Source organism: Lutra lutra, chromosome 13 (assembly GCF_902655055.1).
Source record: "Lutra lutra chromosome 13, mLutLut1.2, whole genome shotgun sequence".
In the NCBI taxonomy this organism is placed as follows: Eukaryota; Metazoa; Chordata; class Mammalia; order Carnivora; family Mustelidae; genus Lutra; species Lutra lutra.
In genome coordinates, this window is record NC_062290.1 from 6,793,893 (window position 1) to 6,814,430 (window position 20,538).

At 42.9% G+C, this 20,538-nt stretch overlaps 1 protein-coding gene across 1 annotated transcript in view; it reads left to right on the top strand.

Annotated features, from left to right (window-relative positions):
* The window catches only part of GLIS3 (GLIS family zinc finger 3), a 544,101-nt gene that overhangs the window by 250,299 nt on the left and 273,264 nt on the right, over positions 1–20,538 (top strand). The gene's annotated exons all lie outside the window — the stretch shown is intronic.

Sequence of the window (20,538 nt, forward strand, 5' to 3'; positions counted from 1 at the left end):
TCACCCTTGGGATCACAGGGCAGCTTTGCACAATCTCTTGACAGCTGGCTTAGCTCTGGGAAGAAGATGAGCATGTGTTTTATATTACTTTAGATGGACAGGAACATTGCTTTCAGAGTTAAAATCTGAGAATTGTAGGTACTCCCTGGATATTGAATATGCTACAGATCACCGAATGTGTGAAACATATAAATCATTTTGCAAAGGGACTTAGTCAGGTGGTGGTCCCCCGGCCAGAGTCCCTTCTTACTCTAGTATGTCTTGACAAAGAATCTGGGCCATGTTTATGTTTGACTGTAGATCGGCCAAGTTGTCTGATTTATGTAAAAGCAGAACAAACAGGTTGATAGCTGTAATGTGGGTATTGGAAGCACTTTTTCACTATCCAGTAGGTATTTCTGAAAGACTTTTCGGAATTTCTGGTGGAACGAAATTGCATTTCTTGCCATTACCTTGTGCCCCATGTTGTGATTTTTCTTAAGGAAAAGCAGAAGCTGGTACATTGTGAGGATGCCAGGTTATATGACTGAAGAGAATAATTACATTTCAGATGGCAAAACCTTCCTCTGTCAGTAAGGTTCTGCATTAAAACTGCAGAAAGAGACAAGCAATAGAAGGCAGTTCCATTTTGGAACACACCGGCCCATTGCAGGCAGGAAAGACGTTCAGTCTCTGAGGGAAAACAGTCCAACCTTTTAGTTCTGACTAATCCTGGCTGAAAATAGTTTGCTGGATTTGGCTTTACTGAAATAAACATAAAGGCCTGAATTATCCAAAACATATTTTTTGCGTTGCAAAATTAATTTTCGTGCAATAGGATTTCCCCATTTTCCCACTGTTCCCAGACTTTGCAATGGCATATAACTTTATAAAGTTGACTTTTGCTAAAGTGCAGGAGGACTATTAAAAATAGAAATATTTCAGTGAAAGAATAAGCCGAGAGGTGATTATTTGCAGGGCTCTGCTTGGCTTTGCATTGCATTATCCAGGATGGGTATGGGAGGTGATTTCTTTCTTTCCTAGTCTGCCTCCTTCCCACTTCTGGATGGAACCTGTAAAATTCAGATTGCTGGATATAACAGCATATCAAATCTAGACCCGCAAGGCATTAAGTGATACATGTTATAGTGCAAATGTATTTCTACAAAACAGGGTTTCTTAGGAGCTGACTAATGCTGCAGTTCTAGTCTTGGGACTGTATGTTTTTCGCAGGAAGACACCCATTTTCATAAAAAGCCTACATAGTGGGAGCATTATGTCTTCTAAAACTGTTGTGTTGCCACATGGTGTCTGCTTGGTTTATAGGGTTAGATCTAAGAGGCGACGCGCGATTGTGCTGTGAGAGGTTAGCAGCCCCCACGTTGTAGTCCCCGGGAAGAAGACACTGTACCTGACGTAGATGCCTGTCTGAAAAGACGCACTTTCTGCCTTTTGCAAAACTGATCTTTACAGTCTTGGAATCCAGACACAAAGCATTGCTAAAACGGAAATATTTCATCTCCCGCTGCTTTGAAATCTGATGGTAGTTGACGCAAAGCTCAGGATCACTGCCGAGTGAAATGCCCACATTCATCTCTTGGAGACACGAAGTGATCTTTGGTTTCTGTGGCTGTGTCACATGCAGCAGAGGCTCAGGGCATTCAGATTATAGGACCCCATACGCTTTTGTTTCATGTGTGTTTCACTGCTATTAATTTTCTGTGAGCCATCGTTAAAGTTAGCCTCCATTTTCACTCACTTAGCTTATTGGCCCAAGAAAGATGTGATGACCCAGTTGTGTTTGGTGACCATGACTACAGGCAGCACAATGTGCTTCTGGAAGTCCTGGTGGAAGAAGGGTGTGTGAGAGGGCCGCTCAGCGACAGCCTGCTTACGGTACAAGACTAGCGCTGTTCCGTCTCAGACCAGCGTCTGCTCCCTCAACGCGCTGTTCCGTCTCCTGCAGGGAGAGCACCTTCTCATCATCTGTGCTGGTGACGCTTCGGCCTCGCCCAGGACGCTGGGATTCGGATCGCTCAGGATTCTGGGTGTCAGAACTGGGGGAGGATTGCTAATTTATTATTTGGGTCACTTACTGGAAGAAGAGCATGGTTTCTTTTCTCTTTCCCACCCAACAACCCCGCCCTTCTGTATCTCATTCTTACTCTTCTGCAGAGAGCCAGACCAGCTGCTCTCTTTCCAGGCCTGGCCCTGATGACAGAGATATTCCCAGCCAGTGGCAAGGGCCTGGAGAAGTAAAGGCATCGGCAGGCAGCCAGCCAGACCTCAGTTAAGTCAGAAACTGGGATACGGCAGTATTCTGTTCAAAATACCTGTGCGCACTCACGGCCGTCTACGAACTAAAGCAATTTCGAGCTGCCGAACCGTTCTGTTTAGTCCTTCCCGAGCTTAGACGAACCCCAACACTGATGAGTCTCAGAATTAACCAAAACTTTTGAGTACAGCTATGCTAAATTCTATTACATTTTTCTGAGATGATAAGGGTTCAAATACTCAGGTTAGAACGAGTCGTGGAACCTCAGATTTTGATTCTCAAACTCTGGTTTCGTGGTCCTAAAAGGGTAGCATAAAGTATAACCCCAAATTATTGCTACATACTAACCATCCCGAGCAGTATCCATAGTAAATGTCCCAGTAGAGCGCACAAGGAGAATGTTTTTACCATAGGTCTCTTTAGCCATCAAGTTGAAGAGTGTGTAACGCCTGGGTAGCATTCCCAGAAGGTGTGTTCTGCATGAGATCAGGCCCACTGTGTCTGCCAGTACTTCTCCTGAGAGAGCCTATCTGATGGGAGCAGAGTGAGCAGAGGGACAGGGTTCTATTGCCAGCATCAGAAACACGGATGGCTTGCCTTCACGCACAATAGAAAGCAGTTGTGTTGGGAGGTTAGGGAGTGTTAATAAGGGAATTAGGGGGAATGCGGGTCACCACTTAAATTTTGCTTATTTTTCCTGGATGAATTTTATCCAATAGCAAAAAGGAATTTTGCAAGACTTTTACCCACCCACAGATTTTCACGAAAATGTCACTGACCAAAGACAGCTTTGAATTTTGTATGAATTGACTCATTTCTCCACAGGCATTTTGCCTGGCAAAATCCAGAGTATTTGCTTTGGCTAGAAGATTGGGCAGTTTGCTTTTTAAGTAACATTGGATTATGGAATACAAGAAAATAAATACAGAGCTGGGGCCATGTCCCCATTCCTCTTTTATGGCCTGATTTATGGGATCATGGGCCAGCGTTAACCATGTAAGACATTTCTTAAGGAAAAGTAAATTCATTGTAAACTCTGAAAGAAGTTTTTAAAATCACATCCTTCATTTTGTTGTTTTGGTAAGACTTGGCATTGATGTGGTGACCACAATTATATGACCAGAAGAGACCTTAGGAAAATAATATCTAAGTATAACTATTAGTTACCACTTCACAACCTTCAAATTGGCAACAATTAATAAATTCTCATAATGTCAAGTACTGGTGAGGATATAGAGAGTGAGGAATGGTTTAACATTGCTGGTGAGGGTAAATTGGTGTAACCACTTTGGAAAACAATTTGGGAACATCTAGTAAAGATGAAAATGAGCATATCTAACAAAACCCTGTCCATGTGTCTACACTAGGGAAATTCTTTTATATAGCAGTGGGGCCACATGTAAAAAGATGCTTATTGTATCTCTGTTTCTAAAAAAAAAAAAAAAAAAGTAAATAACTGCCCATAGATGAGGTAAATTTATAAACCATGGTTTATCCATAATGAAATATTATAAAGGAGATTAAAATTAATGAACTATAAATCTCTATCTCTATAGATGGACAGATGGGTAGATAAATATCAACGTGGCTACAACTCAGAAAACAACTGAAAAAACGAATGAAAAAATTAAATTCAAAAAGGATATATACAGTATAATACAACTTATATATATTCATACACACACACACTAAGCAATATTATATAGTTGTTACAGATACATAATTACTTGGTTAAACAGTAAACTGTGGGCAGGATAATTAGTAACCTTTGAAGAGTAGATACTTATTAGAGAGGACAGAAGTAAGAAGAAATGGGAAGGTTATTTTGCCTAATCTTTTTTCCAAGAGTGAGAAAACTGAAACGAATATGGCAAACTATTCATTTCTTTTTAGCTTGATGGTGGTAATAGAGGTGTCATGGGAATCTTAAAATATTTTCTGTGTGGTGCTGCCAGTTTGAAATATTTTATAACTATAAGTATAGATTTTTACCTAAAAATAAAAGAAAATCAATGAGTATAACACTCCCCCCGCTCTTATACATAACTTTTTTTTTTTTTTTTTTGAGAGAAAAAAGCCTGGAGAAATTAAGTGATTTTTCTTAGACTAGTCAGTTGTTGGGCTGTTGCCTACTGAGCATGTGCAAGGCAGTGCTTCTCAACCTTGGCTGACATTGGAATTGCCTGAAAACTCTATAAAGGACCCATACCTGCATCTCATCCCGAGTCTGTGATGTAATAGGTCTGGGGTGCAGCTTCCTGGGTGATTTTAATGCGAAGCCAAGGGTTAGAACTGGCACTTTAAAAGCTTCCGCGTGCTGACCTTGAACCCTAAGTAAGTGAAAGTCTCCTCTGTACTTTCAGTTAAGGTGTGGGGAGTCAGTGTTTTGTAGTGAGTACGTCTTCATTATCTCCAATGTCCTGACAATGATTAGGATAATTTCGTGTTCCCTTGGAATAAAATTCAAAGACAAGAAAGAAGATAATTGAGCAACTCTGGTAGTGGCAGAAGGCTTTCAACCAAGGGTCCTCTTTCTCTGCAGTCAATAGTCAAAGGTTGGGATGGGGCTGTGCTGAGCAACGTATGTTGTCGCCTCCTCCTCACCACCCGGAGTTAAAAGTGGAACTGACAAATCTGTCACGTTGTTTCCATTTTTCAAGGTAACGTAGAGTGTCCTGTCTTCCAAATACAATGCAGCCTTTCTGCTTTTAATATAAAATGATCTTCAAAACATTTTTGCTACCAGGGATATTTCTGAAGAGTTGGTAAATTACCAAAATATTGAATTTTCCCTTTTATCAAATCTGCCTGATGTGATTAAATAAATAAAATTAACATTAATATCCTCTTTGTCTCTTGAGGCTGAAACACCACCAGCGAAACATCTGGTAAAGATCAGAGAGAGTGTAGCTTCCAAGTCCGATCCCATGAGGCATCACTCTGTCAAATAGTTAATGCAAGCTCAATAATTTAAAAATAAAAATACAACTAAATAGCAAGTTTTTTTTCCCCCAATGATTTTACATAAGGAAGAGATACTGGCATATTTATCTGTGTATATACATGTTCAACATACTGTAGACGTATATATGTCACCATAAATTACAAAGCCTTTAGTACAGGTAAATGCAAACTACAGAAATTCTCATCAGATGGGGCATTGACCGCAGTCTGTAAGGCGTCTGTCAAATCGAATTTCACATCCCAAAACACAGGTTAGAAGCCTTCCATTTGGTAGTGGTTTAATTTTATTTCCCTTTAGAAGGCATTTAATCCATTTTACCTGGAGAGCTGGCCTTTCACGAACTTTGTCCTGAAAATAAATTTGTAGCAGATTTGGGCAGACGTTTCAAAGTAAATCGTGGTTTCTATTTCTTTGCCCTGCGATTCCAGGATTAATGAAAAACAATAGATAATGAGAGGAATCCTAAGAGGTTAAGCATTTGGAGGCTTTATCCTCATTCAGCAAAATCATTAACTACATGACAGTTAATGTTCCTTTTAGTTCATATTTGTTTTGTGGTTTTTCTCTAATTCCATACCCCGAAATAATGTTTTAAAAATTAGAAAGAGTCATGTAAATCTTTGCATGAACGAGCTGATTAGGGGAATGTGTTTCCAGCCTTTTGGGATTTGCTCACATATAGATTTTAAAGTGTGTTTTTCTTCGTTTTTTCAGATCGCATCAGTATAAAATTACTTTGGCAATTTATTAGAAACGTCTTTTGTAACCTTTGGAATATTTCTTGATTTCCTTTGGTTGTGTTGACATCTTTGAGTCCAGACAGAATCTGAGTGTGTGGAGTGAAAGACCAAACACATTTATTTTTCCAAAAAAGAGGTAGTCTGAGTCTCTTTGATCTTTCAGAAGTGTTTTCTTCAAGCTCTGGGGAGAATGATGTAGAAAAGAGATGTTTATTTTTCTTTCCATGCAGATTTATTAGTTTTTACTATAATTACGGAGTTGGGGCTTCTAGACTATCAATAAGACAATGAATGTTCCCACCCCAGGCATCAGATGTGTGACTGGCGAGCACAGGGCCTGGGTGGGGAGGCTAGGCTTCCCATCTGCTCAGACTGCGGGCAGCCTTATCCAGAGGAGAGCTGGGCTGGGTTAATAGGTGTCATCACTCATCGGGGAGGTTGATGTGCATAGGAATTTGGTGAGAAAACGAATGAGACCCTGCGTGTTCTTACTTTACAGTATTTCCTTTTATTTTCTTGGGTCACAGATACTGGACTTGAGTAGGGAGAATGACTAATCCTTGTGAGGGATAATTTTAAAGAAAAAATTAAAAAAAAAAACAGTTAAGGGGAGCCTGGGTGGGTCAGTCGGTTAAGCCACTGCCTTTGGTTCAGGTCATGATCCTGGCGTCCTGGGATCGAGCCCCACATCAGCTCCCTGCTCAATGGGGCATCTGCTTCTCCATCTCCTGCTTCTCTCCCCCGCCACCGACCACCATGCTCTCTTTCTCTTTCTCAAATAAAATCTTTAAAAAATAAAAATTAAAAAAAAGTTAATTTGCTACATTGTTGAAAAATCAGAAAATAAGATGACTGGCTGTGGGCAGACAGGGGTAGTAGGTATGAGTCATTACACCATGCTCCAAACTTGAGGTGTTGGTGTAATTAATTTATTATTTAAGTAGGGACACTTTTGAGACTTTTGAAAGGGGTTCTGTGTCACCGGGCTATCCGTGTTTACCAGGCTGGTCCTGGGAAGGCCAAGGGGTATAGCTTGTCCTCCCCAAAGAGTGTACGCACTGATGTGGACACATGTTCATTCATTCATTTGGTCTCTTAGTATGAGCCATGAGCCGTGCCCTGTCCTGGGAGCTAGGGGTTACAGAAATAAATGAGACATTTTCTTGAGGAGCTTACAGTCTTCTGGAGTTGATGTATAAATAGTTAATTTACACAAGAGTGAAACAAGGGCTTTGTAAGAGATCTGTGCAAATTGTTTTCATGTGGAAACAGGGGAGAAGCTTCCAACTGTGTTGAGTCTGGGCAGGCTTCTTGGAGAGGTGACTGCGTCTTGAAAGAAGACAGCAGTTCTCACAGAGAAAGGGAAGGAGGCCGTTCACGTGGAGGACCACGGTATGTGCTGACACAGTGGTGTGAAAAGAGCCGGGGGGGAGAAACAGTTCCCAAGTAGGTACATGGTCCAACACTAGGCAGAAGAGGGAAGGGAGGCTGGTAATCCACCTTGGACCAACAGCAAAGGACCTTTACTATCAAATAAGGATAGTGTTTTGAAAATTAGAATCCCAAACTTAGCTAATTCCAAGGCAAATCAAGTTAATACAAAGACAGAATCTCAGGAGGCAGCGTCACTGAGGTAGCAAGTGCTGTGCTTTCGTGCTTGGGAAATGTAATGGTGCCTTCCCCCGAACCACCTCACTGTCTCTTCAGGTTGAGCGTTTAATACCTCCTCAGACTGTATCTCTTGGCCTCTACCACATGAAACACAGAGTCTTCTGAGGCCAGGTGATCAGCCAGGGAAACACACAAGTGAAGACAAGCATGAAAGCATTTTCTGTGGAGAACTTTAAAGGAAAAAAAATTCTAAATCTGGGAGACCCTGCATCTAAACCAAAGCTATTGGATCAGTTGTGTTGAATGATTAAGATGTGGACAGAGGCCACATACATTATCCTGTGTATGAGTAGCCTTCCATTAGTTAAATATTTCCTTTTTATAATCTGTAAAGAGAGTGGAGTACTGTTAAACAGAACTCTGGATGGGTGTTCATTATGCTGAGCCTGTCAGCCCTTTCAAGACGTTGCCCCCACGCTAAGATTTACTTTGGAATTGTTTTCTGTTCAGACTGAATTAATGCAGAGCAGAGCTAAATGTTTGGGATGGTTAGAGGAGTACAAATTAAATCAGTTGTCACCAAAATGGCATCCATTCCCAGAGGTGGTAGCTGGAACGCTGTGGAGCCAAGAGCCTCTACAGGGTGGGGAAGACAGTGCAAGGAGAGACTCATCTTTTGTTTACTTGAGCTTCCTGCTCTAGCAGCACTCACCTACTTTGGGGATTGAGCCTTCCAAGGTTGGGCATTTGCTTGTGTGACCAGAGAGCACAACCTAGAGCCAACCACTAGCAGAATAAGGTGTCTAGAGGGTTCCCGATGGGGCATCTGATTGTTCTTGCTCTCAAAACTTACCAGGCAGGGTCTCAGGAGTCTCTCTCCAGAATAATTTCTTTTCTGTGTTACTTGAAAGCACTTTAATGTTTAAGTTGGGGTGTGGCTATTGGGACTGGCAATTCTCACCTTAAGCAAACATGGAAATTTGTCTTACATCTCAAGACTCTACTGTTTTCTCTTCTTCCCTCATAATTTCCATGTTGCCTCAAGGCCCCTTGCTTTGCTCCTTATTCTTCTCTCCATCTTTTCAAGTCTTGCTTTGGGGAAAGAACTTCATGAAAGATAAATTCATACATATAAATGGCGAATGGTGGAGAAAAGCTTCAGTGCGCTGGCCCTCCCAGGGGTAGCTACATTTTTACTGGGAAGGAAGCAGTAAACCTCTCTCTTAAAGGAAAACTCCTTCAGGGAAATGGGAGGGGCAATAAAATAAGTATGTTACCAACTCAGAGCTACTGGATTACTTTAATCCACATTGTAGCCCTCAGAACAATGTGATTTATGGAGTTTGAGGTTCACATTCTGTCCTTTCTACTACATACTCAAAGGGCATTATTCCCCTTTGAGTCTTGCCCGCAGTGCCCAGCTCAGTGATTAGATGAACAGATAGTAGACCTCAAATGTGTATGTATACATACTTGTCTATTATCTCTATATGTGTGTGTGTGTGTGTGTGTGTGTGTGTGTGTGTGTAGATATGTATATGTGGGTATATAGATAGATACCTGTATATCCGTATACTTGAAGTTAGGTAATGAATACATGGAAATTCATTATTCTGTTGTTACTACTTACGTGATGATTTAAAATTCCTCAAAATAAAAAGCTAAAAATAAATAAACTATTTTTTGAGTTATAAGAAACAGAGAAGGGTGGGCTTTTCCCCCTCTAACATCTCAGGGAATGGTGCCAACCATTTTTTGCCCTATGGGTAACCCATGTTCCACTGACCTAAAAACAAATTCATTTTTTTTTCCCATTGCTCTTGAGGGCTCTGAAATCACTCTGCTTGAAAATAAGATGGAGAGAGAACTCCTAGGCAATAACATGATACTTAAAAAGGCAAATGCTACCTGCCTCCTTAGTGCAGTAGGCAGCGCGTCAGTCTCAAAAAAGGCTAACAAGGAAGCGTGATTATAATATGCGAAGATAACCTAACTTCTGTAACAGACAGTCTCAAATCTCAGTATCTTGGTATGATAAAAGTTTCTTTCTTACTCATGTTCTAATACAGCTTGTGATCACGCAGTGACTCAGGATCTGTCAACCTAATGGCTCTGCCGTTGGAGTCCAGGGTGAAAGACAGGATGTTGAGGATGGTGCAGAAAGTTTTAGGAGCCGGGTCTGAAAGTGACACATTTCACTCTTGCCTGCATCATGTTGGCCAGCACTCAGTCACATGACAACAGCTAAGTACAAGGAAGCCTGGGAATTGTGGTCCTTCTGTGTGGCGCAGGAGGAAGTTAGACACAGATTATGTACCTGCTGGGGGCGACCAGGAGTGCCCCTCCTGCTCACTGCTGACTTGTTCTGATTCTCTATGTCCCCTTGAAAAGAAGACACATTTCAGTTTTGATCTTTGAGCTTTCTGTGAGAGGCGATCCTGTGTCATCAAAGTGGTTTTCTTAAAGACCATTTCTTTTTTCTTATCAGCGCTGGCTCCTATAACTTGCTTTTCAGCTCAGTAAGTCTTTCTCAGCCCAACCATTTTTTTATTTACTCTCCAAGGATTCCATCGCCATACAGTCACCACTGCTGGGAAAACTCTTGTTATCTCGAGTGAATTACTCAGTTTTTCCCACCTTGTCCAAATTACATGTTCTTGGTGCATAATTCCCTACTTCTCATCATCTAAGTCATGAGGATGTGATGTCTTCATGTCCCACAGGCACTCACCCTTGAGGGAGATCTGCTCATTATCAAGGGCAAGGTCATAAATGAATCACCAAGAGATCCACCATTGTGAACAGAAATTTGGTGTGAAGGGCTATTTTACTAAGACCCTGAAACACTATATTCCCCATCTATTCATAAAGTAGCTTATTTGGTACACACAGTGTGGTCATAAATGCTCTTCTCTTCTCTGAATGCTTGCTTTTGGTCATGAACTGGCCCACAGTCAAGGAAAAAATGACAGTGTGCCTCTGTGGACGCCTTTGGTCCATTTCCATAACGATATTCAAGCAAAATGAAATTGCCTGGTTCTTTATAACATGTCCTTTAGTGTGTTTAAGCTTGCAGAATTACCCCCAAGGATGACAAATTGTAAACATCATGCAATACCACAGCCCAGGTTCAAGGCCTGTCTCAGTGTTCTGCCGACGTTCACCCTTCCTAGAAACGTTTAAAGTGTCTTAGGAAAATGAAGCTAGGTAAACAAGCTTATCGGGAGCGACCATAAAAAAAAATCATTGATTCTAATTAGGAGGCGTCACCTATACAGAAACAAAGCTGCTTTTGTGTGGTGGAAAGCCTACCTGTTCTCTGAAACACATGGAGTGCTTTCCAGTGGCTTTAGATAATCAGGCTGGCAACGTTTCAGGGCCCTGACCTTTTGGCCCATCTCAAGTGATTCAGCTGCACTTGTCGAAACTTGTCGAAGGTGTTGGTGGGAGGTGTACCGGGATGGAAGTTGTTACAAAGCTGTGACAGGGAGACAGACGCTGTTTTTCTCTGAAAGCCCCAAACCGCGGCATAAACGGAGGTGAGGAGTGGTCAGGTTCTTGGGGCAAAGAGTGAGTTTTTGTCATCATCCCTAGCCGTCCACCAGCCCTGCACGTTCAGCCCCCGCTGGTGAAGACTCCAGGCCACCCGTGCTGTCTGCGTCAGCCTGAGCCTGCTCCACTGCGGGCTCCCGGAAGGCGCGCTCTTGGCGGTCACCCCGGTGTGAAGCCTGGTCCGGGGAATGGCGCCTCTGATGGCATCGGTCCAGGAGGGAGCTGTATAATTTGAACAAATCATGGAGAAATCACTCTAATTGCCTACTCCATTGAGGTAGTAAATCAAAATCAACAGCTGTGTCACTGTCACTTTCCCCGAACTCAAAATTTCAGGAAAAAAATGAATTTCACTAGACCACAGGGTCAGGAACATAGATCTTGGTAAATCAATGGGCATTTAGTTTAAAATTAAGAGTCCATATTGACCATGTGCAGTGTCAGTGATTTATTTCCAGGGAGGAGTTTCATAAAAGGCATTTTTAGTTGCCTGATTGCACTTTTCCTTCAAAGATTGGCTTGCTAATTACCATCAGCGAGTAATAGGGGATGACAAAAAAAAAAAAAAAAGGCAAAAAATAAAAAAGCCCATTGTGTTCTGCAGGAATGATGCTGCCAATTGTCTTGACAGGCTCCTGCTGCACTTGTCAAACAGCTGTGCCTGGGAATGAAATTTTGAAGCTGGATTCTCACTTAGCCAAGATTAGAACAGGCTTAATTGAAGGTGTCTACGATGAGGGGACAGTAAAAAATTCTTTAGATACAGAATTCATGCATTTCTAAAAACCTTATACTGACCATCTCTAAGACACTTTACTTTTGTTCTGTCCCTCATTTTTTATTCAGAGAGTTATTATATAAAATCCAACATTTGAATCTCGATTCTATGCCATTGGCTTGATAAAGGAAAACTGTGTTCATATGGAAAAAATAATGTTATTTTTATAATTGTTTCACTTAAAGATCTGTTAGATATTTGAGTGTTTAGTTTATATTTACATTTTAATATAGGGTTGTTCCTCTGCCTATAGGTGTGCATGTTCTCTATGGTCTCTAAAAGTAATCCTCAGGTCTCAAAGAGAAAGAAAGATCACTGATGACTTTCTCTCTTTCCCTCATTCAACTATTTACTGAGCAACTGTTTCATGCCAGTCACTCTTTTAGGCCCTGGGGACATAGCAGTGAACAAATTAGACCCCAGACTCTCTGTCCTCTTGAGGCTTCTGCTCTAGAGGGGGAGATAATAAGTAATGCAGATATCTGGGAGAAGAACATTTCAAGCAGAGAGGACAGCAAGTGCAAAGGCCCTGAGGCAGGATGGTTAGCCTGACACATTCTAGAAACATCAAGGAATCAAGGCTGACTGGAGTGGAGTAAACAATTTGGAGGCAGAAGAGAAGGTGAGAGGAAAAAATGGAGACTGAATTGTTTAGGGCCTTGTGAGCAGGGAGCTTGACGTGGGACTCGATCCTAGGATCCTGGGACCATGACTTGAGCCGAAGGCAGACACTTTGCTGACTGAGCATACAGGTGTCCTGACTTATGTTTAATATGGTTACTGGGTGCTGTGTGGGGAGCATAGTGAAGTGGAACAAGAAGTAGAAGCAAGTAGACCAGACTTGTGTGAGGAGGGTCACTGCAGTAGCACTCTCTCTGGTCTTCCTGCTTGTGTCCAATGGTGGGGGCTGGCATTCTGGCTACCGGGCAACAGCTGGACCTGATAGGCTTTCCCAAGAAGCTGGAAATGGAGCATGGGAGACAGAAGGGTCGGGGCGACTCCAAGGCTTGGCTTGCATATCTGGAAGGATGGGAATTGCCTTTAACTGAGATTGAGGTGATTTGGGGAGGTTTGGGGAGGAAGCAGAAAGTTTGGTTTCCAAGTTGCTCATTTTAAAGAACCTGTGATGAGTCCCAAATGGCAAGTCTGGAGATAAGAAAAGTCTAGACTGGTACAACTTTGGGGTCACCTATGTACTGATAGCACTTACGGTTATGAGATGGGGTGACCAGATTTAAAGTGAAATGAGAAGTAGAGTCATAGAAAAATTGATGTTTGCATTTCTGGGTTCCATGAGGAGTAGGTAAAAAGAGTGGTGAACTCTTCTCTACCAAATACCTTGTATCTCCTTTCCTCTCCTTTGTTATGTTGCCCTATCCACCTCCCATGTACCTACAAGAATTTTAAGGAGCCGCTGAAAAAGACAGGGTTGAAGAGTTTGTTCCAAGTGGGCCTGCCATTGGCACAGCTGCGTCTATGTCTCCAGACCAGAAGAGGGGCAGATAGAAAAATTGGAGGTTATGTTTCAAGACATTAAGCAGGTTTCTGCCGTCATGGTTTTATGCTTTTGAATTGGCGTTCGTGACAGGATGTGTGTATTTTAGTTCATATAGAACATAAGAGCCTGTGAGCAGAGACACCCTGAGTTATAGTATTAAGTCAATTCTGCCACTGGGGTGCCGTTGAGGTGACCAGGAGTCCGGGAACAGCCCAGATGACTTCTTGGTCAGTGTGTGCTGAAGCAATGGGTTGTGTGTTTTCTACCTTTCCAGCAGTGAGATGCTGATGCTCTGTCCTTTACTAAATTAATTTCTCTGTGAATTGATGGTATCTTGTGCTCCTGGATGCAACTCCTCGGTTGCTTGGCTGTCCTCCACTTCGGGAGCCTGCTCCTTGAATGTCTCTGTCAGTGTCGAGGAGGAGGAGTAGGAAATGACTCCCAGCTGGAGGCTCAGGGCTTTGACTCAATTCACATCCTACATGTGTAAGTTGTGTGAAAGGCTCAGGGACTCTGCTCTTGGCGCCTGAAGCCCAGTGAGCCAGTGGAAATAATTTTCATTTTAAGATGACACAATTACATTTCTTCTTACTATAGAAGCAGCTTCATGAGAAAACTTTTTTGTACCATGTATTGGGCTTGTTTACTGTGAATTATGATAGCTAGGGAACAAAATCTTATACTTTAGCTTCTGGAAAATTTTATGACGTCCATGTTGATGGCAGTAAACTTCGCTGGCTCCAGCGGGATGCCTCTTTTGTTTTACTGAACTGTTAGGTCACGTCTACATCCAGAGAAGGGATAGGGACTTCTACCCTCTCTTTACATTTAATTTGGCCTCTTGTTACCTCCCATCTCCTCTCCATCTTTCTGGCACACACTCATTTCCTTCATTTTTCTTTCTTTGCAGAGCTGTCGAGGGTAACTGCAAAGAGCAAATGGAGCTTGTAGCAGTGCTTGAAAGCTCTGTGTGTGTGTGTGCACTATGGACACTTGGGAGTGGGAGATTCTTTGGGGCTGAGGGACTCTCTGGGGCCTCTACCCACCAGATGCCAGTAGCATCCTCCCTTCACTCCTAATGGTGACAGAATGTCTCCAGGCATTTGCTCTGTGTCTCTTGGGAGGGCAAAGAGAACCACTGGGTTTAGGGGAAACTGGATTCCTCAGCCTTATCTGTGCAGAGACAGGAGAGTTATTTTGAGATTACAGCCAGTGCCTGAAACATAATTACTTGGTTTAAAACACACACACATACACACACACACACACACACACACACACACACACACACACACCCCGAAACAAGACAAAAACAAAAGCATGTCACTTGGCGTTGCCAAGTGAGAGCTTGTACGAGCCTCTTCCTCTTCCCTGGCCTCATCAAGGACTCTGGCCTTGACCTGGGCAACTCCAGGTGACTGGTTGATGAAGAAGAAGCAATCCTTTATGTGTCCAAAATTATAGTAGGAAGGGCTGTAAATGCCTCCAGGTCCCCAGCTGATAATGGGATTTCCTTTTCTTATAGAAACTGTGATATAAATGGAGGGTTGGTTCTTGGTCCTAGAAGAATGGTTGTATCTAGAATTTATCCTCTTCTGATGGGGAAGCATCTAAAGTAGATAGGGTGTGATCTTCTAAGCCATAGATCTTCTAAGCCTTAGGTGAAAATAATCCCTTCAATGTTTAACTTCTTAACAACTTCAGTACTCCTAGTGAAACCACACTGTGCTGAAATACATGGAAATTTAGAGGTTCACATTTGCAGGTCACTATGTCTGCCCTTGGATGCTCTACCTCTTGATTTTAGGAAGGAAAATCATTTCACTCTTCTATTTAGGATAAATCATAGAATGGGTGCACCTTTGGTACCCAAGATGGCACTAGCTACGATGACTCATCAACAGGAAAGGGAGTTCTCTTCCCATCACGACCGAGCTTTGATAAGAAAAGCCAAAAGAAGCTTGGGATTTGTAGATCTGTGTCAAGCCAACAGTGCTTATATGATTAAAGTTTTTTTTGAAATCAGCTAATTAAAAGCAGTTTAAAAACAAACAGCTTTCTGGATCTTCATCAGGAAGATAGTAGGTATAATTATCAGTAGTTCCAGTATTACCCTGGAAGAATGTGAACACAAGACACCAGTTGCTTAACCAACTCGTTCCACTCAGGAGACAATTTTCGAGTCAACACTTGGTTTGGTGATATTTTATACAGAAGGACTAGTGGCAGTGATAATAGGATGATGACAAATGAAAGCAGCCTTATGTAGTTTGTGCAGAATAAGAAAAAGCCCACTATGTTCATGACAGAATAAAATTAAGTAGGAACAGCTGTATTTGAATATTTTACTTTTGGACCCTAAGAGAAAAAGTGTTTTTGTTGTTTGAGACAGACGGTAGGGAAGCTGAACTCTATCCCAGAAGATCGTGTCTTCTGTTTGCTAAGTCAGGGCTATTTACAAAGCCCTGTCCCATGCATAATCTCACTGGATTCTCATTGTGATCCTTGGAGGTAGAAAAGGTGATTGTGGTTTTCATTTCCATTTAAAAATGAGGGAACGGCTCACCTGACTTTATCTAAGGTTACACGGCCAGTAAGTACTAGATGGCGAGGACCCAAGTCTGTTGGCCCCCAGGCTAGAGCTTTTCTCCATTCCACTGTAGCCTTCCATGATGTTGCCGTGAGTTAAGTCTGCTCCATCCCATACTCTGCTATTTCTTAGGGCCCCAAATCCTAGTTCTGTCTCATAGGGCTGCCACATTGCACAAGTCCGGGGGCACCATTCATTCTGCCTGCCCTGGGTCTTGTACAGCTCGAGGTCCCTGGAGGGCAGCAGGCACATGGGCCAAGAGAATGCCATCCAGTGGGCAGTTTCTGTTTGCATGAGCAAAAGCAGTGCAGTGATACCCTGGGTGAGTGAAGTGGGAGCTTTTCAGGAATCAGAGTCTTGCATCCCTGCTCCCACAGTATTACACCATTCAAGTACCATAAAACTCTGTAATTCTGCTTGTGAAAATGGCCACGCGAATCACGCAAAATTAGAAGAAAGACACACCGTTGATTTTATTCCTTTGGTTAAAATCAGCTAATTAGACATTAATAGAGGACATAATAGAGGATTAATAGAGGATCATTTCCTCTTCTAGTTAAGATGATCTAATTTTGTCTTTTGAATTTGGTTATTCTGGAAAAACCATGTTTTCACTTAATACGGAACTACATATCTCTGGTCCATATTATCAAGGGGTATTGGAAGTGAGCTTTTAAAAAAACTTGTTGTTCCTAATTATCAGGTGACTTTATCCTATTTCATTGTAGACATCCTTTAAAATATACATACTGATACAGTCTCCCATTTTCTGGAAGCTTTTTGTCCCCATTTCATGAATAATCAGTATTGAGGGACCATAATGCAGGCAAGAGGATAAGTGTGTGAGTAGGAGAATGTGTGGTCTCGCAGGTCGGTCCTGGCAGGGAGCGAGGCCAGTTAAGATAGGGGGAAATGGCTTGCCAGGGTAAAACCTCATATGCTTACCCTACCTCACTTGTTCTGGTTTCTCTTGTAAGGGTGCTGGTGTCTGTTACTAATGTATAACAGAGGGATGACTAAGTAAGAGTAAAAATGCCGCAATCTTCCCTTTCTATACCATTTTACACCTTTTTAAAACATTCCTCTGTGGTATGTGTTACAAAATTCAGTATGGGAGGCAGAATGGGCAGGTCTGTTGTTTCTACTTTACAGGCTAGGAAACTGAGGCTCAGAGCAATTAGAAGGGAGAATTGCCCAAGGTAATCAATTACACAACAGAGTCTTCTTTCTGTTCTGCTGTAAATCTTACCATTTTTAACCCAGAATGGTATTAGGGCATAGAGGGTGAGAACACATTTTAAGCAATTTAAATTCTTTGTGGGATGAGGTGAGATGAAATGCAAACAATGTTTTTTAAAACACAAAGTCACATATTTCTGATTATACTGAATAGGTAACTTATGGGTCCTGCAAAACAGAAACCAATAGAAATTAGGTCTGGAAGGGGCACAGAGAGACAGGCCTCCTCTCAGAGTAGGGCTTTGTTATGGCTTGAATCATGTCCCCCCCAAAACGATAGGCCTCTGTCATCATCCCCACTGCTCAGAACATCGCCTCGTTTGGAAATGGGGTCTTCCTAGAGGTCCTCAGGTTAAAATGAGGTCATCAGGGTGGGCCCTAACGCAGTGTGACTGGGATCCTTGTGAAAAGGGAAAAGTTAGACACAAAGGCAGACGTGCATGAACAAGAGGTGAAGAGACAGGGAAAAGGCTGTGTGGAATCCGAGGCAAAGAGTGGAGTGCCAGTGAACCGCCAGAAGCCCAGACAGAGCACAAAACTGACCCCCCTTGCAGGTCCTGGAAGGAACCAAGCCTGCCCACATCCTGATTTCGGACTTTCAGCCTCCAGAACTGTAGGATACTTAATTTCTGTCATTTTAAGCCACACAGTTTGTAGGACTTTGTTCCAGCAGCCACAGGAACAGATACAGAGCACCCCCCAACCCCACCCCTACTGCCCCGTGCTGCCTCCAGCAGCGGGGATAGGAGCGCTACAGCTGCTGCTTTGCCTTCTTGGCATCCTGACGACAGTGAGCCCTGCTGCGGGATTCTGCACTTGATCTCAAAGCACTGGGGAGCCTTGGGATTATGTTAAGAGGAGAAGGAGCTGACCACACCTGTGTTTGAAATGCTCACTTTTGCTGCTATGTGGAGAATGGATTTAGGAAGCATGGTGGGAGCAAGACCATGGACCAGTAAGGAGGGTTTTATACTGGTCCAGTTTTATACTAGAGAGACAGTGAGGTCACAGCCTAGATGAGAAGGTGCTGAGTTCAGTCCTCATTCCTAAGGTTTCTGGAATGTTCATCAGTCTGGCCTCAGCTCTACATGTCTCTCTCAGCCTGTGGGCCGGAGCAGGGTAGAGCAGATGTTTCCCGGGGACACATCCTGGTCTGTCATGCGTCAGGGGTCCGAAACTTGGACTGTGTATCTGAGCCCATCTCACGGGAGCTCGGGGATTATCACACTCTGCCCCGGACAGAGACATCGCTCGCTTTGAGCTCAGCACGCGCGTTCGTGTCCCGTCTCTCGGCAGTACGTGAGCGCGAACTTGGAAAGACGAATGAGTAAGCTTTGAAGGGACATTGAATCACTCTCTGCACTTGAATTAAATCCCTGTAATTTTATGTGTCAACTCTTATCATTGTCTCTTACTATAAAGAAAAAGTAAAAAGGTGAAGAAGTATGATGTTACAGCAAGGGGTAGGACGGAATATTTCAGTAAGTTACAAATTAGATTAAGTTTAGAGCCATCCTGATAGTTTTAAGGCAAAGTTATACTATATACAGTTGGACGAAAGAAATGCTGCAGAGACCTTAGTTCACATCCAATTAATCTCTCGGGGTAATTTGTTTACTGGCTTCTGCTGCCAAACCTATGAGTTGCTTTCTTCAGGGGTGAGGGTTAGTTGATGAAGCGATTTATTATGTTTCTGTTACACGGCATATCGATCTTGCTCACGGAAAATGTTAACGGTGTCCCTGGTATATCATTCATCTTCTGCCGCCCCCATTCATTATTCCCATCCCCCATTAGTAATTCTTGTATCACAGAGGGACATCTCATTAGGAGTATTCCAAGGTCAGTGAACGGCACGGCTCTGTGTGGTGCCGCAGGCTTTTTAAAAGCATCATTACTCAAAATTGCAAGAAGGAATTAGCATTTAAGTAAGAAAGTGTTACAAAGTCTTGGAAATGGATCCTGCTCCCTTAGCTTCAGTGAGAAATCAAATTCTGAGAGACCGAAATTTGTTTTTGTTTTCATATCTCTCCACCACACGGGCTCTTCCTTCTTTAATCATCCCGTGCCCTGCTGTGTAGTAGAATGTGTGGGCTTCTCAGTATGATACTGACACCCTGTTTTAAAAAGTTACAAACTTTTTCTTATATGCATGCAATTGTAAGAATAATATAGCGAACATCCAGGTAGATCAGTGGAACAGAATAGAGCCCAGAAATGACCCACAAATAGACGGAAATTTAATTTTTCAGAATTTTATTTGTGTGTGTGTGTGTGTGTGTGTGCTCGCACCTTAACTGAGTGATGGGCCTTCTTGCTACTTCGGGGGCTGATGCAAACCCATCACCGCTGGGTTCTTAGGACATGATCCCAATAAACTATCCATGTTGATCACGGTCAGGATAGAATGAAGAGAGTATCATTCACACTGAGCAAAATGCTTCACATGGTACAACAGGATATCACACATCCATGGTTGTTTCTCTTCTAAAATATTTTATCCTGGAAAAATATTTGCTCAGTGTGCGATGCTGGTAGAGTCTGTTAGTCTTGCTTTGGGTTATGCACTAATTTCTGAAGTTTTCCGTCATAAGTACAAGAAGGAGGTGGAGGTGGTCCTGGGAGAAGCCACCTTCCTCCACCTACCTGCCTTCTCACTGAAGGGCACCCAGGTGACCTCCAAGAGCAAGTAAAGGAAGCATCATGTGAGCCCATGCTTCTGCCATCAGCTGAGCCCCGAAGCCCAGAATTTCATGTAGGCCCATGTTTCTGTCTCATTCTTCTTACAAAGTTGACGTCCTGTTGGTGTTACAAGTCTTGACACAAGCAGAGGCTCACTCATACCTTTTCACTCTTAACCCGAGAAGACTTTTCCTTCTTTCTCTCTCTTTTTAAGTAGGCTTGACACCCAGTATGAAGCCCTGCACTGCTTGAACTCACGACCCTGAGACCAAGACCTGAGCTGAGATCAAAAGTTGGACGCTTAACTGACTGAGCCACCGAGGCGCCCCCCTTTTGTCTCTTAATTTATAGTAGGGGGAACCCTGGTCCCTAGTAGCTCTCAATGGCGGGAAATTGTAAGAGCGATGCTGCTGCCCCGGCACATTGGAGATGAGCTCTTCTGCAGACCTGTGGGTCCCTCTGGGAAGAAAGATTTCTGCAAACAAAACTGCCTCCATGGAGCGATGAGTGACTTCTTTCTAGCTGACGCCACCCTTTGTCTCCTCTCCTCGGTCAGTTTATAACCCGCCTTGTCATCGCTGCATCTCTGCCTCCCCCTGCACCCCCAGCCTTGTGGAGAGCCGATTGTG